Source organism: Ranitomeya variabilis, chromosome 3 (assembly GCF_051348905.1).
Source record: "Ranitomeya variabilis isolate aRanVar5 chromosome 3, aRanVar5.hap1, whole genome shotgun sequence".
NCBI lineage: Eukaryota > Metazoa > Chordata > Amphibia > Anura > Dendrobatidae > Ranitomeya > Ranitomeya variabilis.
This window is the reverse complement of record NC_135234.1, coordinates 219,596,703-219,609,483: the sequence shown is the minus strand read 5'-3', so window position 1 is coordinate 219,609,483 and position 12,781 is coordinate 219,596,703. Positions and strand designations below refer to the sequence as shown.

Here is a 12,781-nt window from a genome sequence, read left to right as displayed (position 1 = left end):
GTCGCTGTGCGTCGGGCCGACGTTCCCAACGCTAGCGTGGTCTCCGCCGCACAACGGGGGCAGCGGATGCATTTTTCCCACGCATCCGCTGCCCCATTGTGAGGTGCGGGGAAGTGCGGGGAGGTGGGGGCGGAGTTCCGGCCGCGCATGCGCGGTCGGAAAAAGCGGACCGTCGGGAGCAAAAAACGTTACATGTAACGTTTTTTTCTCCCGACGGTCCGCTACCACACACCCAAGCGTCGCAAAACGGACGCAACGTTTGGCAATGCGTCGCAAATGCGTCGCTAATGTTAGTCTATGACGAAAAAACGTATCCAGCAAGAACTTTTGCTGGATGCGTATTTTCGGCAAAACGACGCATTTGCGACGTATTGCAGTTAACGCTAGTGTGAAAGTAGCCTTAGTTCGATCAAGTTCAACCTTTCTCTACCAATTATTAAAAGTGTTGACTAATTGATTGGGCTAATGGGATAAAGAAGATATGAGGGTCGTGAAGTATTCCTGTTTAGCGTAGGTAAGGGCCGACTTTAATGTGATGAAGTTTTCCTGTGAGTGCCTTTTCTTCCATTGCCTCTTCGTAACCCAGGAAACTTGCCGAAGCTTTAATGAATTCGGCACATCTTATTTCTGAAAGCCCCTCATTAAGACAGGAATACAAAAAGCGAGGCTTAATGAATCTAGGCGAACATGTATTGCCCTCAAAATGATATCATAAACTAACATTTGTTCTAAGGCATACTGTTTATTACAGGCATGTACTTTTTATGATTACTTCTTGTATTCAGTTGACTCCTAAGAGTTAATTTCTTTTTGTGACCTAATCTGCCTACAATGCAGCCTGCCACAGTACATTAACTTACTGCCTAACTTACATCAGAGAAAATGTCCTACTCACTCATCTTCCTTACGATTGTCCCATGGGCTATTTTTGTCTCTTACGTCAATGTAAAGAATAAGCAATGACTCACTGAGCGAAGCTGAGATATTCAGACTTCCACATCACAATTAATAAAAACCTACAATGTACTTATGGGAACTTTTCTCTATGATAAGCTACAAAGTTAAATGTTATGATTTACATGTCTTCTAAAGATACCAAGTGACAAGTGAATTTCAATTTACTGTAGTTAAGTTACTAATGTCACGCACCGCACCCTGTTTCCAGGAAAGGAGGAGCAATCCATGCCACTTCTCCACTGTATGTTATGATTCTCACTACTGATTAGCACAGAAATATAAAGATGTTTCTGAATTTTAGAAAAGTTGAATATCATAGTACAGAAAATAGTCCAAACTAAAGACTCATTGTATCCAGATAGTAACCTTTCAAACTGATGCCAAGAGGACTTTCTCTTTTACCTCCTAAACGACCCATTCAGACATAACTGATAAACATGGCGTGAACGTTGCTTGGATTTGGACTTCTTCCCTGACCAGTTTTTAGAGCTCCCTGACCAGTTTTTAGAGCTCTAGACTATCCTGATACATGCTAGCTATGCAGATAGTGTAGTTGTTCAGCTTATAGTGGACTTCTTCTGAGTTCCCCATAGACATGCTATCTAAGTGTGAAGCATACATATTTATTTCGATAGGGAAATTATGCAATGGCATACACTTCTAAGGCCTCTTTCAGCTATCGATTATTTTTAATTTATGCAAACAAATAGACAATTTAAGTTTGATCAGTTTTTTGGATCCAATTTTCCTCAGTTTTTGGTAAATGTTTCACTTTTTAGGGCTGGAGCACAAAACCGATTATATTGGATCAGTGATATCCGTTGTTTTGACACATAGCACTCGTACCCTTGATATTCTATGGGACTGTGCATGTCCCAATTTTTTCCTCAGGCCAAGTGGTCTGAGTAAAAATCTGGAGACATAAGATTTTGATCCGAGTGTCAGATGAAAATCAGCAATGTAAGTACGTGGGTCCGTGTGCAGTCCAATTTTCACGGACTGATAGAATTGAGGAGGGTAGAGAAACTTTTTTTTTTTCTCTACCTCTGAAAAACTGATGCCACTTTGATCAAACTCTGATCAGAATAATTGTTTTTTCTCAGATGGAGAGAAAACCGTTGCGTGCACTTGCTCTTGGTATCAATGTTTCATCAGTGATTTTCACATCTGAAAAAATTATTATATTGCACACCCTCACTTATCCATTACAATGTTAATCAGTGTGTTCATGGATCACACGCTGATGGGAGATGATTTTTACAGACCCAAAAAATTGCACTGGAGATTTAATAAGTAAGTGTTTGATCTGTGAAAATTACTGATAGAACATGTATGTGAATTAGGGACCTGAAGGAGATTCCTATACATATTAGGCTCTGTACTCAGTTCATCTCTGCTGCCTTTGTAATGAATACAGTGATGCCAAATTAGGAAACTTCACCTATAGAACCTCAATGAAAAATTTAAATGAGTCTGCTATGCTATTCCATACACCAGAAATGATACACCATCAAGTTCTAGACTGGTTTATGTCGAGTGAATTGAGCCATATAGATATGCTCACCATGAATGTAAACTAACTGATCTGAGTCTAGTCCTCTTCCTCTTTGAAGTGACAATTTGCATGTTTAATTTCCCAGAGGAGCATGTATGGCTTATAGGTCCCCTAACTCTGACATGCTAGGCTTGGCTTGTCATGCTCCACAAGGAGAAATGTTATCTTTTAGACCCCAGTCCAGAGCCTCTCGCCTAGCCAAATCAGATCTCACACTTTGCACTGATGAGAGGCAACACCCCAAAGTACTGTCTGATAATTGAGATTCTGGTTTGACTTTTATCTTAATTCATATTGCAAGGCTTATTAAAGGGTAAATATTGACTTTTAGGTTTGCTAATTCCAATAGTTGGCTCTTAAGGTACCTTCACATTAAGCGACGCCGCAGCGATAGCGACAACGATGCCGATCGCTGCAGCGTCGCTGTTTGATCGCTGAAGAGCTGTCACACAGACCGCTCTCCAGCCACCAACGATGCCGAGGTCCCTGGGTAACCAGGGTAAACATCGGGTTACTAAGCGCAGGGCCGCGCTTAGTAACCCGATGTTTACCCTGCTTACCAGCGTAAAATGTAAAAAAAAACAACAGTACATACTTACATTCGCGTCCCCCGGCCTCTGCTTCCTGCACTGACTGAGCACCGGCCCTAACAGCAGAGCTGTGCTTTCACTTTCACTTTACGGCGCTCAGTCAGTGTGGGAAGCGGACGGCGGGGGACGTGACGGTGAGTATGTACGGTTTGTTTTTTTTACATTTTTTACGCTGGTAACCAGGGTAAACATCGGGTTACTAAGCGCGGCCCTGCGCTTAGTAACCCGATGTTTACCCTGGTTACCAGTGTAAAACATCGCTGGTATCGTTGCTTTTGGTGTCAAACACGACGATACACGCCGGTCTGACGACCAAATAAAGTTCTGAACTTTGTTCAACGACCAGCGATATCACAGCAGGATCCTGATCGCTGCTGCGTGTCAAACTAAACGATATCGCTATCCAGGACGCTGCAACGTCACGGATCGCTAGCAATATCGTTTAGTGTGAAGGTACCTTTACTCTGTGAAGAGACAATTTGCATATTTAATCAGTAGTTACAGATTTACCGAATAGGCCGAATGCCATTGATAAACACTCAATAAGTGTGCTGTACATCTAATTTATAGTATCTGTATGTCATAGTAAACTTTGTACCGCAAAGAGTTCATTCTACGCATGAGGTTCTGTGCAGCATGAGCTGCTCATGATGTCCTTAACAGAGCTTGGATGAGGAAGTACTGTAAATGGGGATTAATGTGAAAAAAAGGAAGTAGCAATAAATATAGGGTTCTAATATTGTATCCAATTTATTGCTCCAATCATCATAGCAGTCATTGTTTTTAATTTCCCCTTTCCAAATAATAGATTGTATTTGGCCTTTATGTAGTATGTCAATCTACAAACCTGCTTAGCATCAATTTGTTGGAAGAGCAGAGAATTTGTAATCCTATCTGATATGCCTTGTAAATTTAGGACTCATTGAGACAAGCTGAAAATAGGGAAGACCGCTTGTTCACTGATTGGCTTGTGTAAACATGCCAGCATTCATCCAACAAACAAGCATAAAGGCCCCGTCTCACATAGCGAGATCGCTAGCGAGATCGCTGCTGAGTCACAAGTTTTGTGACGCAACAGCGACCTCAGTAGCGATCTCGCTATGTTTGACACGTACCAGCGACCCGGCCCCTGCTGTGAGATCGCTGGTCGTGTCGGAATGGCCTGGACCTTTTTTTGGTCGTTGAGGTCCCGCTGAAATCGCTGAATCGGTGTGTGTGACACGGATTCAGCGATGTCTTCACTGGTAACCAGGGTAAACATCGGGTTACTAAGCGCAGGGCCGCGCTTAGTAACCCGATGTTTACCCTGGTTACCATCGTAAATGTAAAAAAAACAAACAGTACATACTCACATTCCGGTGTCCGTCAGGTCCCTTGCCGTCTGCTTCCCGCACTGACTGACTGCCGGCCGGAAAGTGAAACTACAGCACAGCGGTGACGTCACCGCTCTGCTGTTAGGGCCGGCGCTCAGTCAGTGCAGGAAGCGGACGCCGGGGGACGCGAAGGTGAGTATGTAGTGTTTGTTATTTTACATTTTACACTGGTAACCAGGGTAAACATCGGGTTACTAAGCGCGGCCCTGCGCTTAGTAACCCGATGTTTACCCTGGTTACCCGGGGACCTCGGCATCGTTGGTCGCTGGAGAGCGGTCTGTGTGACAGCTCCCCAGTGACCACACAGCGACTAAACAGCGACGCTGCAGCGATCGACATCGTTGTCTGTATCGCTGCAGCGTCGCTGTGTGTGACGGGGCCTTAATACTTATTCATCAGGTGATTGGATCTTTCATGCCAGCAACAAAAACATTGTTATCAGCAGGGATGGTGATGTGATGCGGGTAACAATGCTATGCTATGCGTGGAGAATTGATCACTTTAGCAATCATTCTGTCTACATAGAATTGTGGTCAGCCTGTTTAATCAAGCCATTAAATGATCATTGATCAAGCTGAATGACTTTGTTTAAAGCACTCCTCCCATCAAAGTTTGTACCCTCTTAATATATTGCAGTCATCATATTATAGAGTACCGTATACTTACAATTGCTCATTTTGCCTTTCTACCCAGCTAATTCTTCTCTATTCTCTGCTCTATGTATAAACAGGAATTATCTTGTCTCCACTTTTATCACCCCCCCATCCTCTGCAGTCATGACTCACACAGGGAAAATTGATCTCCTGGTTCTAAATAGTGCTTAGAAGAATTCAACTAGTCAGTTTTTGTTCACGCATGTCATAGACCTAATGGAAAGCTGAAGAATTAGCTGAGTAGAAAGGCAAAATAAGCAATTGTAAGTACACAGTGCTACATTATATGTTTATTTCAATATATTAAAAGGCTAAAAAATTTGATGGGAGGAAAGATCCTCCAAAAACAAAATATGTAAAAATTAATCTTTATTTAGTTACCAATGTACGCTTATAAAAACACATTAAATGACATAAAACAAAGGATATGGCAACACCTGCTATGCAGAATACAAAAGACACTATGCAAAGAAATAAATCATTGGTATCATAAATATAATGTTGGAAAAATGGGTAAACACCTAATGCAAACAATACCTAATATAGCAGCAGTGAACTACTGACAGGAGACAAATATTCTGCTTAACATCTCAGGAAGCAGCAAAATATATAAAGTGCTGAGCGATATTATGAAAGTGTCAAGTGCTTGAGAGGTGGTAATAATGCAGAATGATGCTGGAAGATGTCCCAAACCTGTGTTGCAGATCAAGGAGGATGGATGTCAGAAATAAAGCATGCACATTGCCTCTTCAGAGAAAAAGAGGACTTGAACTCTATGGCGCCACCTGTTGGAAGTAGCGATCCTACAAGTCACAATCAACCCTTTAACGAGTCATGCAATATGACTTAGGATAAAAGCCAAATCAGTATCTCAATTCGCAGACACGGTGTTTCGGGCAGTTGGCCCTCGTCAGTGCGAAGCATGAGAACTAATTTGGCTAGGTGAGAGGCTCTGGACCCCAGAAATAAAGCATTAAGCCGAACCCTAAGTCTGCAAGCAGGCCAGAGAGTGCCTATAAAAATGACACTTTTGGCAAGGGTTATCTATGACTATATTTACCCAGAGTTGGATTTGCGACATTGGACCCATATACACGCGTTTCGGCTGTTCTTCCTCAGAAGGAGTGCTTGAGAGCAATTGATTTTAGCTTGCAGCAGATTTTTCTAACCTACAGTGGCATATAAAAGGTTTGGATACGTCTGTTCAAAATTACTGTTATTGTGAAACAGTTTAGCCTATTTAGAGATCATTTCATCTTCAATTTGCTTAAGTTAAAAATGACACATTTCCTTTGAATTTGAGGCAAAAAAATATATACCGTATATACAGTATATTGCCATTTTTTACTTTTTAAAAATTACAAAAAGGAAAATGTGTCAATGCAAAAGTTTGGGCACCCTTGGAAATTTGTGTGCCCAGAAAATATTGACCAAGCTTTCAGACCTTAATTAGCCTGTTAGGGTTATGGCTTGTTTACTATCATCTTTAGGAAATGCCAGGTGATGGAATTTTCCCATCTTTATAAAAACCTAGCCTCCTGTAACCTTGTACCAAAAACAGCAGCCATGGGTTCTAATAATCAGCCTCCTAGCATTCTGAAAATGAAAATGATGGAGGCCCACAAAGCGGGTGATGGCTATAAGAAGATTGCAAAGCATTTTCAAGTTGCCCTTTCCTCAGTTTGAAATGTAATGAAGAAATGGCAGTTAATAAGAACAGTGGAGGTCAAGAAAAGGTCTGGAAGACCACACAAAATTTCAGTTAAAGTTGTTCATAGGATTATTAGAGAGGCAAATCAGAACCCCTGCTTGACTGCGAAAGACCTTTTGAAAGATTTAGCAGACTCTGGTGTTGGGGTAGACTGTTCAGAGACACCTACACAAATATAGCCTTTATGGAAGAGTCATCAGAAGAAAACCTCTCCTGCATTCTCACCATAAAATTCAGTATCAGAAGTATGCAAATGAACATCTAAACAAGCCTGATGCATTTTGAAAACAAGTCTTTTGAACTGATGAGGTTAAACTAGAACTCTTTGGCCACAATCATAGACCTGAGACAGGGACAAGGGGGCATCCTCTACGTCTGGAGAAAAGAAGGTTTAAGCATAACAACAGACGCAGGTTCTTTACTGTAAGAGTAGTAAGACTATGGAACTCTCTGCCTTATGATGTTGTAATGAGTGATTCATTACTTAAATTTAAGAGGGGACTGGATGCATTTCTTGAAAAGTATAATGTTACATGTTATGTATATTAGATTCCTTGATAGGGCGTTGATCCAGGGAACTAGTCTGATTGCCGTATGTGGAGTCGGGAAGGAATTTTTTTCCCCAATGTGGAGCTTACTCTTTGCCACATAGGGTTTTTTTTTTGCCTTCCTCTGGATCAACATGTTAGAGCATGTTAGGTTAGGATATGGGTTGAACTAGTTGGACTTAAAGTCTTCCTTCAACCTTAATAACTGTGTTACTATGTTACAATGATCAAAGGCTTATGTGGAGGAAAAAAGGGGCCCACAATTTAAGGACAGAAATATCTCGACAACTATTAAGCATGGAGGTTGATCAATCCTGCTTTGGGGTTGTTTTGCAGCCAATGGCATGGGGAACATTTCATGGGTAGAGCGAAGAATGGATTCAATTAAATGTCAATAAATTCTTGATGTACAGTCATATGAAAAAGTTTGGGCACCCCTATTAATCTGCGCACGCGCGGCCAAAGGAAGATGGCCGCCCCCACCGATCACCAATGAAATAGTGCACATCGCGCTCTTTTAACTCCCCTGTGCAGTGGATTCGGGACCTTGGGCATGCGCAAACCACTACGCCACCAACGGAAAACTAAGCAAGATCTGGGGGAAGACACCACGCCCTTTTGACCAGACCAGCCTGATTGACAGGCGAAAACGGCTACTTTGGTAACGTATTTTGGCAGCATAGGTGGGGAATCGGGGTCCACAAAATACACTGTTGTAATGCACAGCTCAGGCCCTATTTAACAGTATTTTTATCTCATACTGAAAAAACGGGGTGACAGGTGCCCTTTAATGTTTTATAAAAAAAATATTTTTTGCAACAGCTATTTCAGTTTCATATATCTAATAACTGTTGGACACAGTAATGTTTCTGCCTTGAAATGAGGTTTATTGTACTAACAGAAAATGTGCAATCTGCATTTAAACAAAATTTGACAGGTGCATAACTATGGGCACCCTTATCATTTTCTTGTTTTAAATACTCCTACCTACTTTTTACTGACTTACTAAAGCACTTTTTTTGGTTTTGTAACCTCATTGAGCTTTGAACTTCATAGCTAGGTGTATGCAATCATGAGAAAAGCTACTTAAAGTGGCCACTTGCAAGTTGTTCTCCTGTTTGAATCTCCTCTGAAGAGTGGCATCATGGGCTCCTCAAAACAACTGTCAAATGATCTGAAAACAAAGATTATTCAACATAGTTGTTCAGGGGCAGGATACAAAAAGCTGTCTCAGAAGTTTAACCTGTCAATTTCCACTGTGAGGAACATAGTAAGGAAATGGAAGAACACAGGTACAGATCTTGTTAAGGCCAGAAGTGGCAGGCCAAGAAAAACATCAGAAAGGCAGAGAAGAAGAATGGTGAGTTCAGTCAAGGACAATCCTCAGGCCACCTCCAGAGATCTGCAGCATCAACTTGCTGCAGATGGTGTCACTGTGCATCGGTCAACTATACAACGCACTTTGCACAAGGAGAAGCTGTATGGGAGAGTGATGCGAAAGAAGCCGTTTCTGCAAGCACTCCACAAACAGAGTCGGCTAAGGTATGCAAAAATACATTTGGAGAAGCCAATTTCTGTTTGGAAGAAGGTCCTGTGGACTGATGAAACCAAGATTGAGTTGTTTGGTAATACAAAAAGGCGTTATGCATGGCGGCAAAAAACCACAGTGCGTTGTATAGTTGACCGATGCACAGTGACACCATCTGCAGCAAGTTGATGCTGCAGCTCTCTGGAGATGGTCTGAGGATTGTCCTTGACTGATCTCACCATTCTTCTTCTCTGCCTTTCTGATGTTTTTCTTGGCCTGCCACTTCTGGCCTTAACAAGAACTGTACCTGTGTTCTTCCATTTCCTTACTATGTTCCTCACAGTGGAAATTGACAGGTTAAATCTCTGAGACAGCTTTTTGTATCCTTCCCCTGAACAACTATGTTGAATAATCTTTGTTTTCAGATCATTTGACAGTTGTTTTGAGGAGCCCATGATGCCACTCTTCAGAGGAGATTCAAACAGGAGAACAACTTGCCAGTGGCCACTTTAAGTAGCTTTTCTCATGGTTGCATACACCTAGCTATGAAGTTCAAAGCTCAATGAGGTTACAAAACCAAAAAAAGTGCTTTAGTAAGTCAGTAAAAAGTAGGTAGGAGTATTTAAAACAAGAAAATGATAAGGGTGCCCATACTTATGCACCTGTCAAATTTTGTTTGAATGCAGATTGCACATTTTCTGTTAGTACAATAAACCTCATTTCAAGGCAGAAACATTACTGTGTCCAACAGTTATTAGATATATGAAACTGAAATAGCTGTTGCAAAAAAAACAATTTTTATAAAACATTAAGGTTAAGATTAATAGGGGTGCCCAAACTTTTTCATATGACTGTAAACATAGCACCATCTGTAGAGGATGGCTTCTAGAAATGGATAATGATCCTCAACACAAGTCAAAATCCACAATAGACTACCTCAAATGGTGCAAGCTGAAGGTTTTCCATTGGCCCCACAATCTCCTGATATGAACATCATTGAATATCTGTGGCTATAACTCAAAATAGCAGTGCATGCAAGATGACCCAGGAATCTCACAAAACTGGAAGCATTTTCCAAGGAAGAATGGATGAAAAGCCCTCAAACAAGAATTTAAAGACTTTTGGCTGACTACAAAAAGCATTTACAAATTGGGATACTTGCAAAAAGGGGTGCTACTAGATACTAACCATGCAGATACGCCCAAACTTTTCCATTGGTCCATTTTCCTTTTTGTAGTTTTTCAAAGGTAAAAATATGACTTTACAAAGTAAATGTGTCATCTAACTTTAGCCCTTTTAAAAATAGTTTCATATTCATCTTGCTTAACTGTTTCACAATAACAACAGTAATTTTGACCAGGGGTGCCCAAACTTTTACATGCCACTGTATAACGACTTTGTTTTTGTGTATTAGGTTTTTGCTTACTTTTCTTAAATTTCCCCTTTATCTCATTTTGAGTTGATATTTTGTAAACATCAGAACTATTTTAATATATTTATCACCTAACATTATGGTATTTTCAACTTGTAATGGTCGTCCCTGAACAAACATTATACTGTGAGAGACCACTTTATGGATGCATTTAGACTGGCCAACCTGCGGGTGTTAAAACGACTGCTGATTGTCTACACAGCAGCCGAATGACAATAGTTTAATAACCTTTTCATGCTACACTTCCATGAGCACAGAACGATCATTGGTACAATCATTCTGTGCTCAAAGAGTGACATTCTTCTCAGTAGCACAAGTCTTGTTTAATCAGAACAATGTGCTGCCGAGAATGATGGTTTTTAAGCAAGTAGCCTATTTAGACAGGCTGATTGTCTGGTAACAATCAGTCCTAGGAACACGTCCTAGTTAGCCAGTCTAATTGCACCCTGTAAGAATAACATATAATGATTTTAATAGTATCTAGTTTCGGGTATTGCATCAAAAATAAATATTGAACACTTACAGCATTGTAAAAACTTATCTATTCCTTTGTTTGTTTTTTTCAGGAATTGCTGTCTACAGTGGACCATTTTGTGTAAGACTTACTCTTCATGTCAGCTGTACTCTGTTAATGTGTTTGTACTCTCAAAAGTCTCTCAATGACTTGAAGGAAATTGAAAATTGAAGTCCATTTCCTTGAAGGATTGCACGCATCCATAACTTCACTTAAAGAAGTTATGTCATGTTTGAAAATTATATTCTATCCATAGGATAGGGGATAACTTCCCAATCGTTAGGGGTGCAACTGCTGGGACACCCATTGATCCCATGAACTGGGGCACTGTACTACCTCGTGTGAATGAAGAGGTGGTCAATCATGTGCACCTCTGCTCCATTTATTCTGTGTGGGACCATCAAAAATTGCCTAGCTCAGCGTTCTACTGGTCATCAGCATTTCCATTAAGAATAAATGGAGCCGATATGTGCATGATTGAGCTCACTTCTTTCAAACAGCACTTGTGATCAATGGGGGTCTTAGCCATCAGAAACTTGGCAGTTGAGAAGCTACCCTTTATCCTGTGGATAGAGTATGACTTCCAAACTTAGTACAACCCCTTTAAATGCTTTCTTGTTAATTTCTTGTTACATAGTACATAAATATACTCTAGCCTTATTTATAGTGCATTGCATTCAAGTAGTGTTTTTGGTAAGCCTTTGTCTTAACTTCCTTTAAATATACACACGTGTAAAAAATAGTTTAAAATAGTCAAGTGTGAGATAATAAAACTTTAATTTACTTTACGTCACTCAGCCCAGGGTTGGATTAAAGGAAAGTACATGAGACAGATACACTGGACAGCCACTATATTACTCATCGAGGGGCAGAAGCCATCCAACCAACCAGGGTGTGGCTGTGGCAGGTGTTTATTAGCTTCGTATGCTGTCTCCTCTATAATCTCCAAGTCTCAGTAAATGCAAGGTCTATTGACCATTTAGCAAATTGTATCCAATTAAGCAGAGGTGAAGAGGGAGCCATATACCAGGAGATCTGGTGGGGTATAGTGACCTCTACCAAGCTTAATCCTGCCCAAGGCAAAGTTACCGTATGTGGTGCAATGGTAACTGTATAGGATGTAAACACTCACTAATAGTGAATGCAGGCTGCTAGAAATTCATCATTTAGCTGCGAAAAGTGGCAGGAAATTGGAAGCTTATAAAGATAAATTATAAATCGGCGCATAAATTAATGCCTAATTAAATGAAAAAAATAAATAAATGTAGCCTTAAAAGTTATGTGGCTGGACACTGTCAAAGTAACTGCTTTTGAAATACTGTGGATTTGAGAAGCTGGACAGTTTTTACTACAAAGCTTATGCAGGAAGATTACCTCTTATTTGTTTGTTTAGGAACCATTTTCCATTAAAGTAGTCAATGCAAAATGTTTTAGTTGTGCCCACTCAGACGATGACCCAGGTTTGCATGAAATGCCAATTTAACCCTTTATGCATACAGTACAGACCAAAAGTTTGGACACACCTTCTCATTTAACGATTTTTCTGTATTTTCATGACTATGAAAATTGTACATTCACATTGAAGGCATCAAAACTATGAATTAACACATGTGGAATTATATACATAACAAAAAAGTGTGAAACAACTGAAATTATGTCTTATATTCTAGGTTGTTCAAAGTAGCCACCTTTTGCTTTGATGACTGCTTTGCACACTCTTGGTATTCTCTTGATGAGCTTCAAGAGGTAGTCACTGGTAATGGTCTTCCAACAATCTTGAAGGAGTTTCCAGAGATGCTTAGCACTTGTTGGCCCTTTTGCCTTCACTTTGCTGTCCAGCTCACTCCAAACCATCTCGATTGGGTTCAGGTCTGGTGACTGTAGAGGCCAGGTCATCTGGCGTAGTACGCCATCATGCTC

General features: G+C 40.6%; 1 long non-coding RNA gene across 4 annotated transcripts in view; it reads left to right on the top strand.

The window, feature by feature from the left end:
• LOC143815684 (uncharacterized) overlaps positions 1 to 12,418 on the top strand; it is a 358,696-nt gene extending 346,278 nt beyond the window's left edge. For all 4 annotated transcript variants that reach the window (XR_013223781.1, XR_013223783.1, XR_013223782.1 and 1 more), the window contains one exon: positions 10,914 to 12,418. This is a non-coding gene — a long non-coding RNA (uncharacterized LOC143815684). The remainder of the gene's footprint in view (positions 1 to 10,913) is intronic.
• Positions 12,419 to 12,781: the final 363 nt, after the last annotated feature.